General features: G+C 42.8%; 1 pseudogene; it reads right to left on the bottom strand.

The window, feature by feature from the left end:
* Nucleotides 1-17,844: 17,844 nt before the first annotated feature.
* Nucleotides 17,845-19,796, bottom strand: LOC137205619 (metabotropic glutamate receptor 7 pseudogene; annotated as a pseudogene).
* Between the last annotated feature and the right edge of the window lie 6,174 nt (nt 19,797-25,970).

The raw sequence follows: 25,970 nt of genomic DNA, 5'->3' as shown, positions 1-25,970 counted from the left end.
AAAGTAAGGTAAATCACTCATTCACTTTCTGTTACCTACTAACTGATCCAGAACTCTAACCTCAGGGTTCTAGAACCCTTCTCAGTATCCCATAGTCATACTCATGTTCCGGACTCCTGATCATCAGACTTGCTTATAGCAGATGTATGGGGAGGGTGGGCTCTTCTTGAAGCCCTCATACTTCCTCCCCTACCCCCACCACACACAAATAATGATCTTTATGTCCACTCATCCTTCTATCTACACTCAGAGGCCAGGGCCCCCAGGAAGGCTTCACTGACAACCCTTTACTCCTCTCTACATGCAGAAAGGGTAGAGGTGTGGGCTCTGGAATCAGACTTCCTAGACCTGAATTCTTAATCTGTTACTTACCAGTTTAGGACATGGGCAAAGTGGTTACCTTCTCTGGACACCCCTGTAAAAGAGGAACACTAAGTAGCACCTATGTACCTTACTGAAAGGATTAAATGAGCAAATGCAGGTAAAGTTCTTGTAATTTTTTCTTGGGTCAATCAATTCTAGCTGCTATTGTTACCTTTGACTAATTTAGGGCAGAGTCCCTTTGCCCTCCTTTGGTTCTCTGGGCCCGTCTCATTCACAACACACACAACCGCATACTGCAGAGTTTTGAAAGGTGGTTCTCAAAATGTGGTCCCTGGGCCAGCAATATCAGCCACACCTGGGAACTGGTTAGAACCCTGGCACTGGAGCCCAGCAATCTGTGTTTTAACAATATTCTCAGGCAAATCTGATGCACACTAAAGGTTGACGACAACTGAGAACATCTGTCTCAGACTCTCCTGGAGGCATTCACCAAAAATAGTGTTACAGGACCTTACACCTGACCAGCTGGAGAAGGGGTCTAGTAATTGCCCTGGTTATCATGCTTGTCATGATTTTTCGGCACATAAATGTTTGAGAATCACTGCCATTTTGAATGTGTGTTTCACTTGTCTGTTTTTCCAGTGGACTTTACTTCCTTACAAGGAAGGTTTGTGAAGATTTGTTGCTGTTGTTTGCATTATTAGTTTTATTATGCTAATTCTAGAATCTCTGGTGCATAGTGCAATCTCAGGCAGGAAGTAGTGGCTCATTAAAACAGGTATCCCAAAAGTCTTAGTAGAACTTCAAGATTAATTCCTTCAGGAAGAGGTAAAATTGTCATTAGATGCAGATGATATGATACTATATATAGAAAACCCTAAAGACTCTACATGAAAACTACTACAACTGATAAACGAATTCAGCAAGGTAGCAGAATACAAGATTAACATACAGAAATTGGTTGCATTTCTTTATACCAACAATGAAATATCAGAAAGGGAATGTAAAAAAACAATGCCTTTTAAAATCACAACCCCAAAAATAAAATACTTAGGAATAAACCTCACCAAGAAGGCAAAAGACTTATACGCTGAGAACTGTAAGACATTAATAAAGGAAAGTGAAGATGATTCAAAGAAATGGAAAGACATCTCATGTTCTTGGGTTGGAGGAATTAACATTGTTAAAATGCTCATACTACCCAAAGCAATCTACAGATTTAATGCGATCCCTATCAAATTATCCATGACATTTTTCACGCAATTAGAACAAATAATCCTAAAATTCATACAGAACCATAAAAGACCCAGAATTGCCAAAGCAATCCTGAAGAAAAAGAACAACGTTGGAGGCATAGCCACCCCAGACTCAGACAGTACTCCAAAGTCACATAATCAAAACAGCATGGTATTGGCACAAAAACAGACATATGGATCAATGGAACAGAACACAGAGCCCAGAAATAAACCCACACACCTCAGTTAATCTTTGACAATTAATCTTTGACAAAGGAGGCAAGAATATATAATGGGAAAGAGACAGGCTCTTCCGCAAGTGGTGTTGGTAAAGTTGGACAGCCTTATATAAACCAGTGAAGTTAGAACACATCCTTTCACCATACACAAAAATAAACTCAAAATGTCTTAAAGACTTAAACATAAGACATGACACCATAAAACGTCTAGAAGAGAACAGAGGCAAAATATTCTCTGACATAAATCATACCAATGTTTTCTTAGGTCAGTCTCTCAAGACAATAGAAATAAAAATGAAAATAAACAAAGGGAACCGAATCAAACTTACAAGCTTTTGCACAGCAAAAGAAACCATAAACAAAATGAAAAGACAACCTACAGAATGGGAGAAAATATTTGCAAATGATGCGACCAGCAAGGGCTTAATTTCCAAAATATACAAACAGCTCATACAACTTGATGACAATAAAAGCAAACAACCCAATCAAAAAAAAATAGGCAGAAGACTTAAAGAGACATTTCTCCAAAGAAGAAATACAGATGGCCAATAGGCACATGAAAAGATGCTCAACACTGCCAATTATTAAAGAAATGTAAATCAAAACTACCATGAGGTACCACCTCACACCAGTCAGAATGGCCATCATTAAAAAGTCTACAAATAACATATGCTGGAGAGGGTGTGGAGAAAAGGGAACCCTCCTACAACACTGTTGGTGGGAATGTAAGTTGGTGCAGCCACTGTGGAAAACAGTATGGAGGTTCCTCAGAAAACTAAAAATAGACCTACCATATGATCCAGCAATCCCACTCCTGGGCGTATATCCAGACCAAACTATAATTCAAACTATACACATTCACCCTGATCTTCACAGCAGCAATATTCACAATAGCCAAGACATGGAAACAACCTAAATGTCCATCAACAGATGAATGGATAAAGACGAGGTGGTACATATATACAATGAAATACTACTCAGCCATAAAAAAGAATGAAATAATGCCATTTGCAGCAGCAACATGGATGCAACTAGAGATTATCATACTAAGCAAAGTAAGTCAGAAAGAGAAAGACAAATACCATGATACCACTTATATGTGGAATCTAAAATATGACACAAATGAACCTATCTATGAAACAGAAACAGAATCAGAGACATAGAGAATAGACTGGTGGCTGCCAAGGGGGAAGCAGGTGGGAGAGGGATGAACTGGGAGTTTGGGATTAGCAGATGCAAACTGGTATATATAGATTGGCTAAACAACAAGGTCCTACTATATAGCACAGGGAACTACATTCAATATCCTGTGATAAACCATAATGGAAAAGAATATGAAAAAGAATGTATATACATATGTATAACAGAGTCACTTTGCTGTACAGCAGTAATTAACACAACGCTGTAAACCAAGTATACTTCAATAAAAAATAAGTTAATTAAATTTTTAAAGAGATTACTTCCTTCAGAAGAACAAGTACTACACATTCACAAAAAAAGTACCCTTTGAAAGTTTAAATTTTTGAATTTCTTTGCCACTTCCTTAGTTTTGATCATCTTGGACAATATATTTTTAATATTGACTTTTAAAAAGAATTGTGTTTCAGCGTTTGCTATCCCTTAGAGAGACAGAAACAGATAAGTACAACTAAATACTTATTTTTCAAAAGTCTCAAAAGTATAAGGGAAATGAAAGTAATTATATCTTCAAATGATTTTGGGGTATGTTTCTAATTTCATACTTCTGATGCGATTAAAGATTAAAACTGTATTAAGACATTTGAGACATGCCGCATTGGTATTAAATGAATTTAATTTTGTGTAAAGTGGTAGAAATATTTTCTTCAGCAAACATACCTGCAGATATAAAATCACAACCATAAATCTACAAAAAAGCAAGCTATTGAATGAAATCTGATTGGTTATTTCCCTGCAGTATGGATCTGCTAATAATTTAATTTACTACTTGCTAACAGAAGCCAAAATTTAAATATACATATATATATGTGTGTGTGTATATATATATCTTCAATTTTAAATCATTCATATATATGAACAAGGATACATACACATATATAACAATTGTTTATATATATATACACACACAATTTAAATTAAAGAAAGTACATCCGGTGGCCTATTTTTTCCCCCCGATTTCTAAAGAACACCATATTCTATTCTAGGCAGTGGAATGTCAATCCACCTTAAGGGTTGTTCAATGAGCATATCTGAGAAACCACTGGTTTAGCCAATGATGTACTTATTGAGGGAGGCCCTAGTGCCACTGTCAAGAGCTTATCCACAGGAGAGATAAGAAGGTACTTGTTTGGTTTGTGAAAAGAAGGAGTAGTGAGGAATGGCAGGTAGCTGCAGGTTGATGACACGTGATGTCCATATATATGTAGAACCAACACACCCATAATTGCACCCATTTTCCATACCCAAATCCAAATCCTTTATATCATTAATCCCAGGCAAAAATGGTAAGATTCATGTGTGTTACTATCCCACGGCTTCAGGATGCCTATAAACTCATATGAGTATGTCTTAGTTTTATCAGTGGAGGACAAACCAGGCTTCTATCACCAAGCCCCATTCCATAACAGGCAAACCAGTCCAAGACTTCTCTGAGTGTTGCAGGAGAGTCTATGGAAGGGGCGCTCACTCCACTGTGATGCCTAAAATGCCTTTGCACAGAGCAAACATTCAATACATGCTGAGTGAATGAATGAGTGAGCTGGTGTCATAAAACAGGCTTATTTCAGGGAAATTCCATTCAACAGGCTGGCATTCCTTCCTACCCATCTTAACTGTTAAGCTTGCCATCAGACAAAAATTTAATTATAAAACGTTAGAGCTGAGGAAATTTTAGAAACTATCTACTCTCCAGAGGTATACAACTTTAATTTAGTGGTAAAAATCACTAGGAGTGATTTAGGAGTCTATCAGACCTGAGTCCAAATTCCACATCTACCATATTTTCGTGAGCAAATAACTACTTCTGAGGCTCTGTTCCATGTATGCATTATGGGATATCATAATAATACATACATTAATTGTATGACTATCAGGGGATGAAATGACACAATCCATTTGCCATGGTCGGCTAAGTAATTTGCACCAAGTAAGCACTCAAGACATTAGCCAATATTAATAGCGGAGAGATGAAAACAAAACTCTGGGACTGATGCCTACCCTAGTGGCCCCAGTGGTCATAATGACTTTCTTCCATTCAGCCTGCTCTCTTCTCACTACGACTAAGGAAGAGAAGATGAACACATTAGGAATAACAATTTGAAAATGGTTTTATACTCCCTGAATGAATGGAATTATAATAAAATGATTCATGAGTTCTGCAGAAATATGATGAGACTTTAGATCTTTATGTTAGTTCTCTACAAAACCAATTTATGGCCCTAAGATGTACCTTCCCACCCAGCCCCATCCTTACCAGGATCAAATATCATTGTAAATGGAAAAGTCAACAACACATAATCAACAAGCTAAGTTACAAGCCAGTGAAGTCTCGGAGGTTTGATAGAGAAAATTCAGATTTATCATTATATGTAAAAATAAGATGATATGAAGAACTCAATCTAAAAAGTATTACCTGGAGATCTATAATCTCTACAATAGTGCTATAAAAAGTAAAGAGCTAGAAATCTATTTAGATGGTTTTCCTTATAAGAAAGCACTTTCTGTATAACTTTTAATGTACTATTGATGAGAACAATTCAACAAAATTCAAATAAATACCTGCAGATGTCCTACAAGAAGAAAAGAACAGAGTTAGATGTGACAGGGGATAACTGGACTTCAGGATGAGTAAGACCCTATACTTGACCTCAATAAATTAACGTGAAATACAGTGGATGAGCCATGCACAGAATGTCAGAATTCTAAAAGGCCAAGCTAAGTACCAAAAGGAACATGTGGGAACTCTTAAGAAGGAAATAAAATATTGGTTAGTTGATTCCGAAAAGGCAGAAGGGAGTAGGTTCCCTTTGGCTGCTCTTTGAAGAGATCACTTCCTTTCCCCCCTAGTCCTGAGGCTAGGGTGGCATGGGCAATAGAGGAATGTGGGGACTGAGAATCATTTCTACTCTCACCAGAGTGGCTGGAAGCAGATTTTCTTACCAGGATGTAGTAGTATGCTAATATTTAAGGGTTCTTGAGGTCAGAGAGAAGGGTTTGAATACTCCGGCTCCATCTCTTGCTGTGGGTCAAGTTTCTTACCTTTCCAACACCTTGGCGTCTTTATCTGAAAATTGGGGATGATGATAATGTCTCCCACCTGAGTGTGAGAACTATATGCTATAGTGCATACGCAGGGCTAAATTTGGTGCCTGGCAAACAGAAAGTGCTCAGTACGGCAGGCCAGTGTAGTGACAATAAGGCAAAGATGATGGGGGTAGTGCCGGTGTTGCTTCTGCCCCCAGAACAGGCTCTGACTGGGAGAGAGTTAAAGCACCTTTGGGTTCATGGGGGTTTATATATAAGCAACGGTTGATCAATGTGAGCTGGTTGTCCAAATGATTATGTGCAATCTAAGAAAAAAATGGGCCTCGGATCTGCTCAGCTACTTAATAATATTAGCAGCGGTAGTAGTCAAAGAAGCTAAATTTTATTAAGTGTTTATATGCCAAACAACGTGCTGAACGTTTTAAAAGGATTTACTCACTTATTACAACGAGGCTATACGCTAGGTCCTGATAATGTTATTCGTCTCTTTCAGATGTTGACTGAGCCTCAGACGGGTTACAAAAGCACCTAAGATCCCGTTGTCAGTACATGACGGAAATGAGTTCAAATCCAGCCTGTCTGACTTGTTCTTAATCACTAAGGTATGAAATTAAGCATGTTGCCCTTTGCCTGATTCTCCTTCTGAGGGCTGAATATTTCACTTAGCTCTCTGAGTGCAGAAGAGAGAAAATTCTCTCTCCTTGACCCAACTTGGCATCAATATCCAACTCCCCTTCTCAAAATGGGTTGCTTCAATGAGCAGCAATGAATGCCGGGTCGTGGACCAGTCACCTTGATGACTAAGAGTCAGACACTAGGGAAAGAAAATGCTCTGTGACAAACCTACCCTTGTAGGTTTGTCACAAGACAGAAATGGGGGGACAGGGCAGAAGATAATGGAATAAGGCATAGGAAAAATAGCACCTGGCATCGTGATAGTAATAATAATAATAGTAGTAGTAGTAGTATTAATAGTAATAATAATAGACTTTACTATGCTCTAGGCATTGTATTAAGTGCTTGGTGTAAGTGACTTCATTTTAACATTGAAAACAAGTCTATGGGGATGAAATATTATTAACATCATTTTATAGGCAGGAGTATTGAGGTTCAGGTAATCAGGTAAATTGCCCAAGCTCATATGGTTAGCAAGTGGAAAGCAGAGATTTGAACCAGCACCTACACTCCTAACCATTATGCTATAACCATTATGCTGAAGACATAAGAATTCCAATGGTCTTTCCCCATAACCCACTCCTGCACTCCAGACTTAAATAGTCCAAGATCAAGAGAGAGCAAGCTTGGAGTTGCCACTCTTCAGTGAGTGTCAATCATTTCAAAACAGTGTATTTGCTAACAAGATGCAGGTCCTGTGATAATCTTCTCAACCAGGTATCAAGAAACAGGAAGCAAAGATTCAAGTAACAGTACGTTCCTACTTACGAGGAAGGTGGGACAGCATAGTTGACACTGGGCTTAACTGTTCTGGAAAACGTGGTCCCAGTAGGCATACACGCTGGTACATTTTCCCCACCTACCAAATACAAAAGAAGTATTTCATTTCCATGTTGCTCTTCAAAGTTCCACCTCATTCGTGCCTGTCATTCATCCTCTGGCCTCTTCCTGTCTCCATTTCTGTACAGAAAGGTGCTGAGTCTCTGCTCTCGGATACGAAAAGGGTGTGTTAGGAGAGGGAGCCATGGTACCTCAATGTCTTTTTTTTTTTCATCTTAATTCTATTATGCCAACTCCACTGAACTTAATTAGAGTGAATACAGAATTACACAATTACCCTCTGTTCTATTCTTCAGATGTTATATTTTGATAACATTTACGAGATGCTGCTCTCCCCCTGAACACCAGATGAACACTAGAAATGGATGTGTGTTGACATAAACTCTGTTATAATTACAATTAAAGTATAGCTTACATAATGATAGTGTTAACATAAAATTATAGATGTGTAGAGACAACGTGGTCATGCATTTTTTAGTATAAGTACATGCTTAGACCAATATCTGTTAGCGGAATGAAGATGGAAGAGAATTTTGGTTAAGCCACAAAGGCTGTTTAAGGACTTGCAGATAGCTAAGGGGAACTCAAAGACCAGTAAGATAATATTTCCCCTGCCATGTTTTCGATTGCAAAGTGAAGGGAAGATGTGAAAGTAAGTACCCCTATGGAAATTACAAGACAAGTACATTTTTTTCCTTGAATACCTGGGTAAATGCTTAAATTCTAATGTATATCAGTGATGCAAATTTTCAACTGAGTTTGATAAATCATAAAATAATAATTATACATATATGTATATAAAACTGCATGGAACTAGACAGTTCAGAATTACTTCTAATTAAAGAAGTACCCTATGACAACTAACTTAAACCTTACAAAATATGGTTCCAAGTACCCTATCAGAGTGAAAAGTAGGAGACTGAAAGGTTTATTGTAAATGTTTGTAGTCATGGTGTCTTAACTAAAACTACTGTGTCACAAATACTACTAAAATAATTGTGACATTTTATTCACTTTTACTGCAAACAACAAAACAAACTATAGGTATTTTTTCATTTCAGGTAATTATTTTAGCTAACAGTTATTAAATGTTTTGAGAAGACAGAGTGCTAATTGCATTACTTCATTTTATCTTTAAAATAGCGCTTCCATGTAATTATTCTTAATATCTCCATTGTATTAAAGTGTATCTCTAGTTTAGACCTTTCTTCAGAACTGCAGACTTGTGTATCCAACTGTGTACTCAGCATCTCTACTTGGACGTCACGAAAACATCTCAAATCTTATACCTCCAAAACTGGTCTTTAATCCCCCAAACATGCTCTACCCCAAACTTTTTCCATCTTAGGTGACAGTAACCACACCTTTCCAGTTCCCCAGACCCTAAATCTCGAATTCACCCTTGACCCCCTCTTCCTTTCCATTCTTGCATTCAATCTACCACGAAATGCTGTCACAACCTTCCCAATGTGCCACTTCTGAGAATTACCAGCCGCTAGCAGCCTGGTGCAGGCCACCAACATAGACCCCGAGGATCCGGTAGTCGCCTCCCGAGATTCTCCCTGACTCCACTCTCTCCCCACATCCTCAAGGCCACAGATAGAGTTGTGCTTTTCAAACAAGAGACAGTTCATGCCACACCTCGGCTAAAATCCTGCCCCTGGCTGCCTACATTTAGAGTAAAAGACACAATGCATGTGATGGCCTCCCAGGACTTACCCAATCCATCCCATCACATATCCGACCTCCAGCCCTCCTGCTGTCTCTTCCTCCCCACTGACTAAGTCAGCCAGGGTGGCCTCCTTGATATTCCTCCAAGCTGCCCGGCATATTTCTGCCTTAGAGTTTTGGCAGAAAACTCTGGCAGAGATGGAGGATTCTGGTTATTCTTGCTCCCAGCGAGTGGTCTCCCCATCATACATTCTGACAACTCCCTCACTTCAAGTCTTTGCTCAAATGTCAACTTATAAAATCCACCCCGACTACCCTATTTAAAATCAGAACCTACCTGTACACTCCTCCAGCACTCCCAACCCAAGCCTCTTCAGTGAGCTTCACATCCTTTTCCTTATCCCGTAGCGTCCATCAACTTGTGACAAAGCATAGAATTTATTTATAACATCCGTTTCCACACGAGAGTGTAAGGAGGGAGAAAGCGTGCAAGAAGGAGCAAGCAGGCAAAGGCTCTTGTCTGATTTATTCATTGATACGTCCAAGCATAGAGAACAGGAAGATCCTTGATAAATAGTCCTGAAAAAGATACAGATGAGGAAACTAGTAGTAAAGCTCAGAAAGTTTAAGTAACTTCCTCAAGGTTCTAGAGCTAGAAGAGGGTCACAGTAGAATTCACACTTGGGGATGTCTAACTTCAAATCTCTTAGCCTCTCTGCTATCTTTTTTTCCTTCTTTGCGGTACGCGGGCCTCTCACTATTGCAGCCTCTCCCGTTGCGGAGCACAGGCTCCGGATGCGCAGGCTCCGCAGCATGTGGGATCTTCCCGGATCGGGTCACGAACTCGCAACCACTGCGCCACCAGGGAAGCCCCTCTCTGCTATCTTAAGTCCATGCAATTCAGGATTTGTTTTAATCAGGGCCATGGAAATTCTCACTCCACTGAATAGGATCACCAAAGTGTTCTCTGTCTAGATTTATATATATATTTTCCATTTAAACAAAGGAAACAGAAGAGGGCAATTCATCATGGGTTATTGCGGTAGTTTTACAGCAATTTTAGCAATAATGACATTTAAGTAATAGTGATATTTAATGATAGCATAATAATAATAAAATAATAGCTCTTAAATGTATTGAAGACGAATCGCATGCTAAACTCGGTGCTAAAATATTTCCATGTATATTTTGTGCAAAATCCTTATGAATATTCTATCAGATGAGCTTTATGTGTAACTCCACCAGGCATACTTCTCTTATTCCGCTTTCAAAGATAAGGAAATTGATGAGAAGTGTGGTAACCATTTAATCAAGATGAGACTGGTAATAAGTTGTGAGTATGAATTTAAATTCAGGTCTAACTCCAGAATTTGATTCTCAATCCATACATGAAAATTCTGATAATTCCTTTGATAAGGGTATGGTCTATGTTCTCTCCTGGAAAACATCCCCCATTATGTCTGCCTGTGCTCATACCTTCAGAACACAGTCAAGTTTGAAACATGATAAAAATGTTTAAATAGTGTGCTTTAATAAATGGAAATAGCTTCATCTAAACAATAACACAAAAAGGCAGGCTGAGCCCTTTGAAGTGGCTTCGTTGCTATCTTCCATCCAGAACAAGAGAAGGAATCAACAGCTGCAGAGTAAAGAAAGCATGAAACCCAGAGATGGAGGATTCTGTAAATGACCAATTACAAGGCTATTAAGCCACACTTTCATAGCAAGAGGCAAAATATTCCATTAAACTGAAAATTCTTCTACCCCTCACTCCAAGGCCCACACAAACATTAATGTTGCATTTATTAGGATGTATTTCCTGTGCTCTATCAACTTGACTTTCAGCAACTGTATTAATACAGTCCTTTCGCTCTGCACATATATCTGAATGATGGATTCCATTACTGGAGTTTTGTAGAAAGAGTGGAGTGAATGAAGTAAAGTTTGGGAAGAGCCATCATAATCCATAATGATGGGCACTGAATCAGGACAAGAAGAAACCTCTCTTCTCATTTATTTGAATGAAAATTCTACTATATATTTATTGCCTCTGTACAGGGCCATCTGTTGAATAGTGGAAAACAAGCATCTTTCATTTGGAGGTAGGATTTGTGTGCTCAAGTTTCTATGGGCCTGCAGAATTAATCTTGTTTGAGAAATGAAATAAAATGTAATTTCTTACTGTAAGTAGATGTGGTTAAGCAACTGGCAACTTTGATGTCTTTAAATCACTGCAGTTTCAGGGTAGGCAAATCTATAATTATTTCAAGCACTTCTTTATTGGTGCAACAATTGAGCAGTGTACATAGTGGTCAACAACCTGGGCATTGTCAGACGACTCCAAGTTTGAATCTAGACTTTGCCACTCACCAGCTATGTGACTTTCAGCTATGAGAATCACTTTCTTCAGCTTTACAGTGTGGATTATTATATGCCCTTTGCAGAACTACGGTAAGAACTAAATGTATATGGGCACAGTGGCTCATAGTAAGGGCTCAAATTAGTACTGTGGTCACTACTAGTAGCATTGAAAAGAAATTAGAACTTCTATTCTCATAAAGTGGGATATGTGTCCCTTTTCATTGTAATTTCATATCATTTTACTTTTGACCTTATAATTTAATAGCTCGATCCAAGAAACATTTAGCAGTAAATATAATTGAAAGAAGATTACCTGTCAAACATGAAATACTGTAGCATCAAGTGTGCTGGCACAATACTCTTCTCAGATAATTAACCTGTAAAAATATGTTATTGTCTTCTTTTTAATTAAGCACATTGAACATATATATTTACTGTGCCAATTGGCGAAAGGTCCATTAATTAATCAGTCTAACTATATGCTGCATAAACGTCTTCTAAACATAATCGTATATGTATTTTATTTGTTGGGAAAATGTGTTTGAGATTGTTCTTTTCTGCCTATTTAAAGTAAAAGAGGGTGAGAAGTAGAGTTAGGCTTAATGTACTTTGTACTCCATTATGCCATGAAAATGCTTCTGTGCCCTGGAGACAACAACAAAAGATTTGCTTTAATGACAAGAATCAAGTATGTTCTAAAGCTTCCAGGTAGGAGGCATATAGGTTGCAGTTTGTATCAGAAGTCTTTGCTCTCTCTCTCAACTGCGTCTAGATGGGAAAGATGTGGTCACAAATGCTTCAAGGTGACATAGTAAATGTTGGAAAAGAGGGGGGTAGGAGGCAGAGTTTTGAATATCTCAAACCTGAGCTAGAAGGATTTTATTTAAAGAAAATAGCGGATATTATTTTTCACTTAAGGAATGCCACTCAGCAAACCTGACATTAATGTAGGAAATTAGCTCTTTTAGCTACGATGCTTTCAAATGCACATGGCTGAAAACAAATTCAAAATAGTCAAAGGAAATTTAAAAACAAAAACCAAACAACGACAACAACCTCAACAAACAAGTACTAGAAATTCAGGGATGCAGCCATATTCAGATACAGTTGGATCTGGAAGTTCCAGAGTATCAGCAGGGTTCCAGCTCTCTCTCCATCGCTCAGCCCTGCTTACCTCTGCAAGACTTTATTTTACAGAAAGTCTCTTCTTGTGCTGGATGGTAACTGGGAGTCCCAGAGTCATATCTCCCCAGCTTAGAAATTCCAGAGAGAAAAGACAATTCTTCCACGTTTCTCTGAGAGAAAAGTCCTGGGGAGGAGTCTGATAGACTTAGCCGAGGTCAGATGCCTACCCATGAGCCAATCACCTGCTTTACTGGAGTTCAGTCCCTGGGCGACTCATCCCCGGGGCCCGTGAGGAGGCAGGATGGCATTATCTGGCAGTTCTCCAAGAAAAGCCTGCTGTTTTTGTAAGATGAAAGGGGAGAGGATATGGATAATGAAACCTGTATCTGCTTCTGTAAAATCCACAGAATCTTACTCCCTGCCCTGTGTCGATGACCATGCAGTAAGCTGACCCAGGAGGTCATTTTTCCCACAACAGTCTTTATATCTATGACTAAGGAACACACTGGTAAAAGAATATGGGAGAAAGTCTGAGTATGACAAGTCAGCTAGACTGATATTAACTAAAAAAGCTGTGTGAAAATATCCTTAAAAAGTTGCCCCCAACTCACTCAAAGTCCAAAGCTGGAGCTGGAAATACAATGTCATGGAGTTTGGATAAGAACAGGTTTTCTCCAAGCTGAACTATGACACAGAGATTAGAGGCTTCTAGAAACTATACTTTTTCAAAGAAAAAACATCACATGAGAAAAATGAGGCCTAGAAAAATTAAATGATTTAAAGTAACATAGCTAATTAATGGCAGGACTGAGACTAGAGTATACTTTGTGTAATTGGCTATGGTCTTTTTTGTTTGCTTTTGTTATCACTTCAAAACGAGACAAACTTAAAGAAAGGAAACACAACCAAGGCTCAGTGGTTGGAAAAGAGATGGATGTGAACGCCCACTTGTTTCTTACGTATAAAGTTACCCCTCGCAGTGTTTTGGAGGAGAAAACGCTGGCTCTTCCCAACGTTGGTTACATACACAAAGATTCCAAAGACAAGACAAGTGCTTTGCAAACAAAGTAACTAGAACCAGCTCAGGCTTCCCCGCGCCGGGTCCTACGCTCCACGGTCAGAACCACCAACTGTATCCCCCCCGGGTAACAAAGTGATTCAGAAAAGCTAGCGTCTTCAGAGAAGGGAGAAAACTTAGCCGGGAAGAGAGTCAGGAGAAAACTTGCTCAGCTTCTTGCTGGGGTCTGAAACGATCCCAACAGAGTCCTTAAACCCCTCAAGTTTCCCCAATCAAGCACCCTCGCCTCCAACCTGGGCCACCCCAGATCTGACTATCAGAGGAAAGAAGTCTGCGGACGCACGGAGAGCTGACCACCCCACGAGAAGGACCTACGCGCGGCCGCACCCACTCACCCGCCGCTCCCCGGGAGACTGGAGACCAGCGCGGGGTCCAGGTCCTGGGCGTGGCAGACTCGTCCCTCTCCGGGCCCAGCTCCAGCTCACCTCGGCGCGGCCCGCCTGGGCGCCGCCATCTTGACCGGAAAGGGGGCCTCGCGCCGGAGGCCCCTGAGCGGGCGCCCTGAGCGGAGCCGGAGCGCCGGGGAACCCCAGGTCGGCGCCCTACGTCCCCCGCGCGCTCGCGCCCCGTCCACGAGCGACGAGAGTCCCGCACGCAGCGCCCTACCCAGGCTTCCGCGGAACCGACGCCCCGCGCAGCCCGCACCACGGCTCAGGCGGCGCCGAGGGCGGCCCGGGCGGAAGAGCGGGCGCGGGGCACGCGCTCGGTAACCGGGCAACGCGGAGCAACCCGGCGTCTCCGGCGAACCCCAGCCCTCCACCACGAGGAAGCACGGACCGCCGCACCCGCCGCCCAGCCCGCGCCGCCCCTCGGTCGTTCCGCCCGCCGCTGCCCGCTGGCTATGGTCTTTTAAATCCATGATACAACGTCTGTATGTAACAAATCTGTTAAACCCTAAATGTTTATGATATTCAAGTAATCCATTATCTGAATTATTCTTGAAGATAAAACATCCAAAGACTTCTTAATTGTATGGGTATACATACATAAAATACACGTGGAGGTAACTTCAAATATAGTATGTGCCTGTCTCTAATTCCTTCCCTCTCCGCTCTTGTAAAAAAATGCCCCTTTAAAAATTGCCCACTCACCATCTGTTAGGTAAATTTGCTGAAACACAGTAAATGTGGAGACAGAAATTGTTATAGAGACTATTCCAAATGGCACCGACACCTGTATTTATGAAATTTTTAAAAGGGTAAGTTAGAGTTGATTTAAAAAAAAAAAAAAAATCCCACTATAGTAACACCACATCATCCTAGGTGCCCAGTTCTATCCAATTACATAAGATGGAGAAAGAGAGAGAGAGAGAGAGAAACAGAGAGAGAGAGGAGAAAGAGAAAGAAGAAAGGAAGAAAACCAAGTACTTATGTATAAAATGTTGCTCCCAAAGTTTGAGATTATACTCAAGCATCAATGAACAGAAGGAAAACACTTACAAATTTACAAATGTATTTCATTTATGGTATGAGGGACACAGGTTTAGATTTGCAACACGCTCCCACAAGGGTCAAATTGACCACTTTTTTCTATCTAGTTGCTCTTGAGAGAACAAAACAATTGAAACAGATGCCATTCAATTCCAAGTCTATAGCTTAGACCATGTCACTGCACATGAAATATTGTTCATTCAGAGTCAGCACATAGCAAGAGTAATTTATACTCTCAGAGTGTTTGCTCTCAAGTCAATAGCAGAGAAGCCTTGACTAAAAACGTTCCCATTAATTTCCATTGTAATATATCTTACTTATAGCCCATGAAACAGTGGTCAGGGGAGATTTATTCTTTGGACACCATATTATATAATCTCTCCACTTTAAGCCATCCCCCACTCGGCGATTATTTTTTAAATATGTTACTCGTAGTCAATATTAATTTACATTTAATCTTTCTTAGCATTAGGAGAGTATTATTTTGTACAGGCTCAGAAACAAATCTCCCGAAATTCCTCCCTGATGCTCCCTTCAGGCTGAAAATGCATTGCAGGGTGGCTGCAGTGACTTACTTCTAGTTGGCAGAGCCCTGGCCACACACTAATTTCATTAGCCTCAAACTCCTGGATTTGAAAGATCCACTGAATATGATTCCTGTCCTCTGACATGTCACTTACTAACCAATTCAGTGTGCATACAGAGGAGAGAAAGGACTTGCTCAGCTCTGGCCCACCGGCAGGCAGATGAGAATTCCCAGTCAGAGACACTGTTTACATCTGAGTGGTCATTCTTGCCCGGGTCCTCATTTTCAGGAAGGAACTTCAATCCAGGCTTTGCTGGCAGCTGCAGCATTTGTTACATCCATTACTAGCTCCTTGTTCCTTCTTGCCCCTCAGTGCTTAGCATCCCCCATTTCAGTCACTAAGTCTTCCTTCCCCCAGCCTAGAAGCTTACCTCACCATAAATTTTTATCTCAAATGATAGGTTTGGCACATTCCCCACAGCAACCCACAGGGACTGGGGAAAAGAAAACTCAGATCTCTGGAGAGCTAAGAATTCAACCATTTAGAGGAGTTTCTTTTATACAGGACAGTCTTCATTGAGCTGAACCCTGCAATCCCAGAGAAGATTCACCTACCCGTTCTTTTCTTCTTTCCCTAAAGTGACTGTGTCTTTGAACAATGGGTCTGTGTTCCACTATTCTCTCTATTCATTTTGCAGGTTTACAGAGGCTGGGAAACTGGGGACTGGACTTACATGCCAGGAGCTTCTAAGATCACACGCAAAAATAAGGCTACGGGAAGAGATTGTTGGAATCTATCTCTGTATATTTGAACATGGGCAGTGGTTAACCAGGATGCTCACACCAAGCTTATATCCAGCTTGCAGCACAAGCTACAAGTTGGTGCATTCCCTCCTACTACCAGCCTCTTCTCAATAAATGCAGGTGAAAACTGGGGGCTCTTTTCCCTCAGCTGTTCAATCCAACATGAATAGCTGCAGTTTGCAAATTAGAGGAAAATGACAGTGTTTTCTCTGAATGGTTTTGGTCCCAACCCACACTGCTAATGTTGGCATTCAGTTCCTTTCCTTCCCAGCCCAGGGAACGGGGGAACTAAGCATAAGGCAAGCGTTCTCTTTTCTTGCAAGTGCCTCAGATCCACACACCAGAGAAGGAATCAGCTCCCCCTGGAATCTTTTTCAGCAAACACAATCCTTCAGCCTAGTCGGCAAGCTCTCTCTTGACTTTAAGATTTCACTCTTTTTTCGACAGGCAGGCCCATCTGCAGTACTGCCCAAGCTCCAAGTGAAGGCACCAAAATAATTTTAAAAATGTCAAACAGCAAATGTGCCTTCAACCCCCAGAGCTCCAGTAAAACTACTGTGAGTTGCCCCTGTGGTTCTCAGGTGACCTCTGGCCTCATCCTCCCTGCAGCGCTGCCTCCTCAGGTTCTCTAGTTTAAGCTCAGAGGTAAAGGAAGTGCTTCCGGGTTTTGCTTACAACAACCCAGGCTCTTCCTGAAAGCATTACCTCAAAGTGAAGGCTGCCCAGAAGCACTTTTGGCCTTGCAAACATCTAGAGATCTCCATGGTGGCATACTCAAGAGGTGCTAGAGATGCTCAGAGGCTCAGAGGGGCCATACCAGGCTGCAGCTTTAGACAGGCACCCCTCCTTCTGGCACAAACACAAGCTTCACACTCCTGGGTGCTGATGTAGTGACAGCTTGAATCACAAGGAGTCCCCTCCAGAAACCCAACATGCTTCAGGAAAGGCACTTGAGAGGGAGCCAACTTTTTAGCTACGGGGAGCATAAGGGTCAGCCAGAACATCTGGAGAAGGGACTAACTGAGCTTGGGTCCTACCAGGCAGGGAGAGAGCTATGCATTAGGAAAGGATCACTTCAAGACAGAGATGAACAAAAAACTTGGATATAGGGGTAGAGAAGGAAAAGAGAGGCAGAAATTGAAAGGGAGAACGTAAAAGCAGAGAGACAAAAAAAAAAAAAAAAAAAAAAACAGCAGGGAGAAAGAGACACAAGGAGAGAGACACACAGGAAGAAAGACAGAGAAACAAAGAGAATCCATAGTCACGCAGACCCTGAAACTCAATTTCTTCATCCAGAAGCCATCCATCTATACCCAGGGCGGCACAGGAGCCGTGGGGCCGAGGCTGCGGGAGCAGGCGGTGAGAGAGCACTGCAGCACCGCCCACGGCTCAGCTGGCCCGATCCGCCGTCCTCGCATCTTCCGCCGTTGCCCGCCTGCACCCGGAGCTAGAGGACCGCCCGGCCTTGCTCAGCGCACCCTACTGCCTCCCTCCAGGCGCCTTCTTGTCTGGCTCTGAGAATCGTCCTCAAAACCCAGGACTGGGGTTGGGGGCTGCGTTAGGGAGGTCGTGGGAAAGGATGGGCACAGGGTGGGTGCAGAGAAAGCGATTGTGCTTCGCAGTTAGCAGGAGTAGAAAGCTGATCGCCCGGCTCCTGCCAGTGGCCAGATCGCAAAGGCAGTTTAGACGGTGCAAACAACTGCCCAGAGCAAATCACCTGGGGGCACGTCTGCGGGTGGCTTCTCCCCGCTTGAGGACAGTCCCCACGCCTTCCGCCCCATGCCCTCGCAGAGACAGGTTACAGGTCGGGAAATCCAACCCGAGCGAAATGGGCAATTCACGTCCAAATGTAGGTGAAGACCTAGCCTTCGGTTTAAGAACTGCCTCCCTAAGCTCTTCTCGAAATTTTCCAAGGCAGCTGCAGCTTGTCGGGCGGCTTGGGGCAGGGAAGCTGGGGAGTTGAGAAATGCCTAGTTTCTAGGCGTCTTCTCATCTTTCCTATTCCTTGCGCCTAGGTGGCTCTCACAGGAGCCCGGCACTTTTACAAGCCTGTTTTGGAACCATATTTCACTCGAATGCAAACCCATTTAAATCATCGCCTTGTTTTTCGGAGACTGTTTCTTCTAAATGGGGCCATAAATCCAGAATGTCAAGCCGGATGGAGTGGAGCGCGGACAGGGGAGAGATGGAAGGGAAATGAATCAAGCAGGGAAAGTACCTCCTCGGGTGAGGTGGGAGGGATTCGGCAGGATCTCCAGGGTGGAAATGAGCGAAGGCTGACCAGACCCCGCACCCCTGGAGTCCAAGCCAGCCTTCAGGATAAAGAGCGCGGGGAGCTACGGCGCGCTCTGCCCCGGAGGGAGCGCCCCCCTACCTGGAAAAGCCTCAGGATGTTGGCTACCATGCTGGAGACCGAACTCCCCGAAGCCCCAATCACTCCAACTACTTTCTCGGGCTTGACGAAAACCGGAGGCGCGCCGTTGGTGCAGCGCACTTCGGAGGTGTCCTTCTGGATGAGCGCCTGGACGAAAGTGAGCGACTGTTCGAGCGCATAAGTGTCCCTGGAACGAGTGTCCAGGATCCGCGCTCCCAGCGTCACGTTGGGCAGCAGGTTGGGATCGCTGTTGATCTGGTCCAGGGCGTAGAGCATCGCTTCCAGCCTGTGGATCCCGTTCTCCCTCTTGATGTCGCCGCAGGGCACTCCGCTGGGACCCTTCGCGTGCACCGGGAACAGCCCCCCGAGGGTGACGTCCCCCTCGATCCGAATGGAGTGCGGGGCGTACATCTCCTGGCCGCGCGCCGCCGCCGCCAGCGCGCACAGAAGCACCTCCAGCACGCAGCAGGGAAACTTCATCAAAGTCAGGGCGCGGAGCAGCTTCCCCAGCTGGACCGTGCTGCTCCCGCGGCTGCGGCGGTGGCGGCGGCACTGGAGGGGACGGTGGCGGGCCCGCGGGAGTCCTGGCCCCTTGGGGTGAGCTCCTCCGGTGAAGCCCAGGGTCTCCTGCGGGCGAGGAGGGTAGGGGCGCCCGGGGAAGGGCAGCCGGCGAGGGTGGGGGGTCCCGCGGCGCCTGCCAGCTTGGGGCGCCGTGCGCTCTCGGGTTCCCCGGCCAGCGCGCCGCGCTCGAGCTCGCGCTCGGTGGCTTGCAGCTCGAGCTCTCCAACAGCCCAGCACTGGGGAGAGAGCGAGGATGGCTATCGCTTTAAATGCGCGTTCGGCTCCCTCTCCTCCTCCGCCCACTCCCTCCCACCCTCGCTCGCTCTCAGGCTCTCCTCACCCTTCCCAGCGCCCACCCTCCCCACGGTTTTGCAACATCACGCAGGGAGGGGCTGCGTGCTGAGGTAAGGGGGGAGGGAATGGGTGGGCGGCTGTGGGGCGGGGGGAGTACCTCCGATTGGGAGTTTCGAGGTCCCCAGGGAATCTGGGGATTGCAGGTCGCAGGCGAAGGCTGAGCTCCTGCTTCGGTCTCACTGTAGAAGCCGCTCGCTCGCCTGCCTGCACCCACACGCACATTCTAGGCACAGGGTGGCATCAGCTCCGGACAGGGCGGTTCTAGCTGGGGCTGACTGCTTCCAACCCTGAGGTCCGGAGCCGGGGCTGTCAGCGCCGGGAGAATGCGAGGTAGTCGAAGGTGATGCCGCCAAGCATGAAGGGTAGTAGGGAGCCCCCAGTCTCTACTGCTAATTCGTCTGTGCCAGTTTTTCCTAAGAAAAACACACATACACACAGGAGCCTGATTTATGACCTAAAGAACCTTTACGCAGAGACTTCTCCGGGGCCAGGCACTGGGCTAGCCTGTAGGGAAAGACGCCAACAAGAAATGCTGGGAATGGAAATGCATCTTTGGTCTTCAGGGGTTACTGTGGCCGGAGCCGGATGAAGTAACCCTGGTCTCCAGTAAATCTGTGGCGGATTCGCTCCTCTTCTTCCTTTCATCGCAAGAGATGGAACAACTGAGAACTCTGCAGAGCGCACTTTCTTCTCTGGCGCTGACAGGTGTAAGGCTCCCTCCTACCCATTTCCAGAGATGCTTTTGGGCTGATGTCAGGTTTCCTCGGGCAGGAAATAGCAAGAAAGAGGTGACAGTAGGAGGAGCAGACAGAAATCTCCCCATCGATCCAGTGATCCAGTGATCCATTCTTTTTTTTTTTTTTTTTTTTTTCTGGCTGAAGATTTGGGGGGTTTGGGGAGTGGAATCAGGATGCCAGAGCAGGTAGTAGTGCAGTTAGGAAGCTGTTTTTCAAAGGTGTCCCATCCTGCAGGTCCAGCCCAAACTTGGCCCAGCAACAAGTGGCCCTAGTTCCTACACAAGGAAGGGCAATGTATCTGCCCTTGGTGCCCACGTGTACTGCTTATGGTGGTCTCTACTCTTGCTGAGCCTTTCCGTTGGAGGGCAGCGAAACTGTCTTATACAGAATTGAGGGCGCAGAGAAAACCAAAACAAGACTATACTTTCTGTTGTAATGTTAGTGTACTAAAGAAAAATGTCCTTGCACATAAACAAAACAACACACACACACACACACACACACCTAAAAAGTCAGAAGTTGGGAAGTTGGTTGTCTCTTCCACCAACCACCTGTATGACCTTGGCACTTCTGTTCCTGTGCCTGAGTTTTACTTTGCCCATCTGTAAAATGATGAAATTGAATTGAATGTTTTACAGGTTAACTTTTAACTTTCAAATCCTCTGTTGAAATAGGCCATGCACCTTTGGCCATGGTGTTGTTTTTAGACCAATATCCTTTGTTGCTTTATGTGTAGGGCACCCGTTTTTTGATACCCAAACAACACTTCAAACATTTCCTGGTACAGAGGATATTTTTTTTCTTGTTGACCACCCATTTATCGTCCTTCTAGGGAGAGTCCAGTCCATCATTTTCTTTTCAGACATGCCCCTCCTCCAGGTTTCAATACTTAAGGTTTGAGGAGGAAAAAAAACCTTCTGGCTACAGTGTTCAAGGAAGGGAATAGAGGCTAACAAGAGCTATGCAGGGCTAATCCCTGGAGTTCTGCTGGAGTAACGAGGGTGATGACATAGGGTTACCACTGTCCAATAGACAATCCGTGCCGGAGTTAAAAGAAAAAGGAGCCTCCTTCCTCTAAATGCTTTATGTATATCTTTTGGACAATGTTACACTATTTGATTTTGTAAAAACATACCATTTTACTGCCATCTTCAAGAAAAGTGATGTAAAAGCTATGCGAAGCTACCCCTGTATACAATGTGATCATCCATCACTCATAGATGTGATGCCCTGCTATATAAGTGCACACCTTGTGCAACCTTATGCTGTGATGCGCCCGACCCTTCCAGCCAGCCCTGGAGCTGCGAGCGTATAAGCCCGCAGCTGTGCCAGAAGCTCCCACATAAACAGGGAAATATTTGAATCCCATAATGAGAGATACCAGAGAGGAGAAAAGGCAGAGAGAAGAAGGGGTGGGGAAGAGAGAAAGGGACCTGGTTAAAACATGTGAACTCCTGGATCCACATGTGCCTGAAAGATTGCCTCTTTTTTTTCAATTATATAGTATTTTATTTCTGTTGTTTGAAGTCAAAATATCCTCTTGTAACTCACCTATTCTGCTATTCAATACATTGGATCAAAAAGGCTGGAACAAGTGAAATAGATATCCTGTTAAGGCAGCATTAGCTAATTTGGAAAGGGGGAAAGAAGCAAAGCAATAGAAAGGCATCCTTGGGAACACAAATACTGTGATCCTAGTATTTAGGCATCAGTACCTCAGGCTATATTTGATAGAGACTGTATCCTTATTTAGTTTTTAATTTAAGGCTATTTAGTAGGCACTTGGTGCCAAAAAATATATTTGAAGAGCTGTGTTACAAGTAATAACACTTGATTTTTTACCTGCCCATGTGAGGATCTATGTTCTCCTCTTCCATTTCCAGGTCACAGCTTGCAACTGCTCAACAAATAGTTCTTGGCTGACTGTTGAATGTTGCCTTGTTCTGTGTTCTCTCTTTGCTCTACTCATTCTCCCCAAACATCTGGCAGCAATCATTATCTTCTTTTTGTTGCAGTCATCTGTGTGCATGTTTTATTTCCCTTGCTAAGCTGGAAGATCCTTGAGGGTAAGGGGCTAGGTATTATAAGGGGCTAGGTATTATTTTATCTTTTTACTTCGGACAATGTTCAGAATGGTGTTTTGTACCTAAGAAGCACTCATGTGTTGAATGAATCAGAATTGGTTAGCCATTCCCCACTGTCTTTATCTCACAATAACAGAAACATAAAGTGGGCAGAGCAGAAACGACGGCAAATAAATTGTCCTCTCAGTCACAGAATGCAGTTTCTAGAACTTAAAGAATAATTAGTAGATTTTGAAATAATTTTGTTTTACAAAAATTTCATAAGATTGAAATACTCTAACCTTAAAGCTCTCGATCAACTCTAAAGGAGGGCTTTAATTGGCTCTTCCTGAGTCAAGTGTTTATTCCTGGGCCGATAACTGGGGCCATTGTCATAATAGAAAGTGTGATTTGTTACCAGAGAAAGAGGAAAGTGACGCTGGGCTTGCAAGATATTTATATCTTCAGCCAGAGTGCATAGGATCTGGAACTTAATTGGTGACGCAGTTTTGTTTGAGATTATATGAATGAAAAATCTTTGTGTAAGGGTGATTAATCTAAAACTTGGCCAGTCATTGTCCTAGTGTCATATTAAATTGCAGGAGAATCTAGTTTTAGGCACAAAGATCATAAATATAAAATGTGTTCCCAGGCTTGGTTCTGTGTAGTCAGTAATCTATACTCACCGAGTCATTAATAAAAATGAAAGTTAAGGACTCAGTCCTAACTTATATGCTTAGCATTGTATTTTGCTAACAATCTCAGTTTTATTTTCTTTGTTCTCCCCTGCCCGTCATCTTCTGCAGAAAATAATGTCTCCACTTTCAATTCCCTGTCTATTTAAATCCGATTTGTAATTTATGAAGTTGTCCTCCTTAAGGGCTGCTGCTTCTGCCACAGTAATGTACTCTGGCCATTATTATACTCTTCCATCTTTCATGTAGGTCTCCATCCATAGGTTTTGTTTTCATAGCTTTTTTTTTTTTTGGCGGTACGCGGGCCTCTCACTGTTGTGGCCTCTCCCGACGCGGAGCACAGGCTCCGGACGCGCAGGCTCAGTGGCCATGGCTCACGGGCCCAGCCGCTCCGCGGCATGTGGCATCTTCCCGGACTGGGGCACGAACCCGTATCCCCTGCATCGGCAGGGGGACTTTCAACCACTGCGCCACCAGGGAAGCACTATACTTATGATTTTATATTTGCTTATTTACTTTTGTCTCCCCCCTCAGCTCAAGAGAGACTATATTCATCTGTGTTAATCACTGCTGTATTTCCTGAACATGCCTATAAATCATACTGAAGAATGGTGCCTGAAATTTGGTAAGGGATCAATCAATTTTCTTCGCTGGATGAAGAAATGTGTTCATAAATTAATGAACAGATCTTCGGGGCTTCTGACTTGAGGACTAATGGGAAGAGGATGGCAAATGTTTGGGACAGGGTACTGCAAGAAGTAGTATTTGGAGTACTCTGATAGCTATCCTAACAGATAAGATTGTGTTCATTTAAGTAGTTTTAATGAGAGAGCTGGGAACTAGGGACACACAGCATTAAGGTTTTTATAATGCATTCTGTAGAGTTCTTTTTAAGTCTGTACAAATATCATTGAAAATATATGCATACATATACACCTCTGTTACTTTACTTAGTGCTTTACAAGAGCCCCTCAAGGAAGGGGTAGTAGCAACTCTCAGTATCCTTCCTTTATGATGAGCTTAATTTATTCAAAGTTACATCATAATTTATTTGTAACTGTGAAACTAGACTTAGTTATTGAATAGACCGTCCCTAGAAACGTATGACATTAATAAAACCAACAAAAATTTGTTCAGTTTCCAATGACAGACACACTACAGACTCAATTATGGGCCATCCAGTTTAATGAAGGGAAGAAGTGATTTAACAAATATAGAGCAAACAGAATATGAAGTTTTATCCTCCATTAATATTAGTAACGGATAGTGTGGGCTCCAACGCCTTCAAGATAGCTTGAGACCATCATCTCTGTGTCATGGGCAGGGGGATGTTCAGCCAGGATGTCTTTCACTGTCACTGAGAAAAATTTCCATAATATATAATGATACCTACGGAAACTGATATGGGGCATTCGGGTAATAAGGAATCCGTTAGCATATTTTTCCGGAAGCCTTGACTACAAAATGAAGACAGTAGATTTGGACACTTTCAGCCATGAAGAAGTTGTTTGGATATTCATCTTTATGCCTAATGAAATAAGCTTATTTCATCTCTGCAGCTTCCCATATACCATTTTCCCACCTCTGTTTTATGTTTGGAAAGACTTTTAGAAATTGAAAGTCAAGTTAAAAAGTGAGTGACAACTTAAATGATATATGGAATATTTTGCTGACTTACAAGAGCATGCAGAATTAAATATGACCCAGTTCCAATGTTTATTTTAACGTGTATGTTGAGGTGGAGTTTTCAAGGTGCCAGAAAATGAGAATTCACCTTCCAGTGTGTGTTACCAGCTCTGTTCATTGCACAGAATCATCTTCATAAAACATACTGTTTTCTATGTACCTGGTATATATCTCAATTAGTTGAAGAATTTCTCAGATACCTCTTAATATGTAATGCTCCAATTCCAATCTTGCCATGTCCTGTACCAGTGACACAGCACACAGGAGTATTATTTCTCTTTATTTCTCTGGGTTGTTCAGAACCCAATGAAAGAACAATGGAATGGGATCAAAGAGATCAGGGTTCTTGTCCCAGATTTACCATAAAATAATTGTGTCCTCTTGGGAAAATTATAGTCATTCTAGATCCCTTTTCTTTACTTTGACAGAGCTGCACTAGATGACCCCAAGTAATATAGCACTCTTTCAGTAGTAGCTTAGATGTTATTGGTATTCTGAAACAAATGAAGACAATGACACATGGAGCTGTGCAACATCTCTGTAACTCTGTTGTCTTAGAGTTGCCTCCATTTTACAGATGATAAGATGACTGTGCATAGAAGTAGATGTTTGGAACCAGCGGTTCCAAAGGAAGTGGAGGTAAACCGCAAATTTCCTTCCTTCCTGAAGCTCACTTAGCCAAAACATAGGCTTCTGAATATTAAGCTGTAAAGCATATTATCAGTACATTTTAAAAGAAGCTATTCTTCTAGGATTTCCAATTAATAGCAGGAGGTTTTGAAATTCTTAAAAGATCATCTAATTTTGTGAGATTTACAGCTCTATTTTCCTGTCAAGCAAGTTGTATTAGTGCCAGACAGTCATCTGAGCTTCTGGATGCTTCTCTGAACCTCTTGAAGTTTTCTTCTTGCTATCTGAAATGCATGCCAGATAAGCCTTTTTCTAGAGCG

The sequence above is a fragment of the Pseudorca crassidens genome, chromosome 14 (genome assembly GCF_039906515.1).
Source record: "Pseudorca crassidens isolate mPseCra1 chromosome 14, mPseCra1.hap1, whole genome shotgun sequence".
Classification (NCBI taxonomy): Eukaryota; Metazoa; Chordata; class Mammalia; order Artiodactyla; family Delphinidae; genus Pseudorca; species Pseudorca crassidens.
Note: the sequence above shows the minus strand (reverse complement) of the source record. Positions and strands in the feature narration are given on the sequence as shown.